Source organism: Pinus tabuliformis, chromosome 8 (assembly GCF_031772625.1).
Source record: "Pinus tabuliformis cultivar Carrire ecotype Pingquan chromosome 8, CPIR1, whole genome shotgun sequence".
NCBI lineage: Eukaryota > Viridiplantae > Streptophyta > Pinopsida > Pinales > Pinaceae > Pinus > Pinus tabuliformis.
The window spans coordinates 1,482,679,980-1,482,682,355 of NC_142294.1; the positions used below are offsets into that span (position 1 = coordinate 1,482,679,980).

Genomic DNA, 2,376 nt, shown 5'->3' on the forward strand with positions numbered 1-2,376 from the left:
TGTCACATGGAGACCATGTGACCGCCATGGTATCATTTGATTATGTCCCTTTGTGTTTACGCCACATCATCATTGATCATGTCATGGTAGGTGATTATCCTCCATTCTCCATGAACGGTCACGATGAGGGGAGAAAGATCGACATCTCTAAATAAAAGCCCCAATCTAAAACACTATTCTTGATCATACCTTGGTATTTGTTTCAGTTTACTTGTTGCTTCTCGCTACCTATGGCCTGATTGTAAACACTAATGGAAATTTCCTACCATCCTTCGGGCAACTGGCTCCAGGTTGGAGAGGCATGTTTGTGTTCTCCATCGCCAGGTATTCCAAGTCATCTCTACCTGTTTAGATTTATTTTATTAAATACAGTGTGGGTTCAATGGTCTTATTTGCGCTGCCAGGTTTATGGTATCATTTATCTTCCTTTCGTGATGTCTCAATAAATTATTCTTTCATATGTTTCATGCCTTACGATGAACCTTCTGGACGCGTTTCACCCTTCTTCCTCATCTACAGGTAACTTAATTTGTTATGTATAACTCGTTTTATTGAAGGGACAAAGATTCTTATGTATACCTAAATGTAACACATTTTTTCTTCTTTTTCATATTGGATGGTATTACTGAATTGCAAGGGAGATTCCTCTAGTTTCTGGAGCCCTTGAGACCATAATCATTTACAGCGGTTCAGAATAGAGGCTACCCACTTATCCTTTGGTACATACACTCAATCTCATTTAGCTTTGTCTCTATTGATTTACCCTATTGTGACCATTATATTACTTCATTAATTCTTTTAGAGTTCCTATGTTGTGTATTTTATAGGACATACTACCACGGATTATCTCTTCAGGTATGCCTTTCTATTCGCATTACTCCTCCTGCATTGTTTTGATTTCTTATGACTCAAATGGTCTTTGTTGGTACTATTTTAATTCTGTGCGGGGAATTTATATCGCAGGTAAGAGGGTTGGACTTCCAGTATTTTTAGGGTAATGACTCCCCTACTTTTAAACTAAATGGAAAGGAGTATAACTCTCAGTCTCATTGCCTTCTTAGATCAGTGCCTTTCATTCTCGGCTCTGTTAGCTACAATGTTCCATTACTGTTTGCTTGATGTTGTGTTACGTGTAGTTGAAATATGCAAAGGATGTTATTTTGTTGAGGCGTCTATGGCCCTATTCCAAACCTTTTGACTCTTTGTTTTCATCCCCGGACGAGATACAGGTTATGAGCGAGCCTTTTACATATCCTTTAGGTTTGTACGATTTTTTTATTTGCACGTTGGTCTATTTTTGTATACCAGACACTTCAGATAACTATAATAAGCCTCTTGGTTTAATCACAATGGCTTCCACCTCTCCTTCGTAAATTTATTTTGGAAAATGTTTGTCTTGGGTGTATGTATCATGCAATATAATATCATGGTTCTATTCATATGTAATTTTCCATGCTTCGCCTCTCCTTCATAAATAAATTCAGAAAGACATTTGTCTTAGGTTTTTGTAGCATGCAATATAATATGTATGTTTATGTATGTATGTATTTTTCCATGCATGTTACAATTGTTTACAGGACTAATTTAAGTGAAGTGGATTCGCTGGAAAATTTCTGATACGATTTTGACTTAGTTTTTTTTGTTTTCTGGATTTATTACAAAAGCATCTACATGTTATTATATTATATCCTGTAAATAGTTTGGTTTGAAATGCTCAGGTACAGGATGTTCTTCATGTTATCTCTATCTCAGCGGAGATCTGGGATGTCTATGTTAATACTTTTATCTTTATTTCAATAACATTCTTCTCTGTCAAACATGTTCGCACAATTCTCCTTTCATTAATCTTAATAATGTTTAGTGATTTCATTCCACATTTAATCCTGGTTGTATAGCTGGTCATGAGCCCCAATGATGAAATTTTCAATGTTTTTAGCTTATGTCACATCTACATTTGTATGACTAAGCGGTGCCTATGAATTTATCGAATTTCCTATCATGACCAGTGTACCCCTGACCAAGGAGAAAATGATCTTTTTTAATCGTCTATGACTTATTATAATGTCTTAGTTTGAGATTTCCTCTCCTTGATACCCGGCCGCACCTGGTCCTCGTGTTTATCTACCCTTCTAATGTTAAATAACTGACCCTAAAAGAGTACGCATCCTGGATCTTCGACTCGTCATGAGTAGTAACTACAGTACAATTTCTTGTTGTACTGACACCCCCCTAACCTTCAGACGTGTTGGGTCACGCGACATCTAATTTTTGTTTTTTGGCTTTCACTCCATTTATTATATTCTCATTTTATCTAAATCTCATAAAAATTAATTTCGATTACTATTACATATACCTATATTTCCAACTTTTCTACAG

At 36.0% G+C, this 2,376-nt stretch overlaps 1 long non-coding RNA gene across 2 annotated transcripts; it reads left to right on the plus strand.

The window, feature by feature from the left end:
• The first annotated feature begins 211 nt into the window (after nt 1-211).
• Nucleotides 212-1,341, plus strand: LOC149241422 (uncharacterized). Of its 2 annotated transcripts, none has more exons than XR_016245626.1 (4): nt 212-324; nt 520-719; nt 803-855; nt 964-1,341. It is a non-coding gene; the product is annotated as an uncharacterized LOC149241422 (long non-coding RNA). The 2 variants fall into 2 exon arrangements; XR_016245625.1 differs by having other exon boundaries at nt 828-855.
• The last annotated feature ends 1,035 nt before the right edge of the window (nt 1,342-2,376 follow it).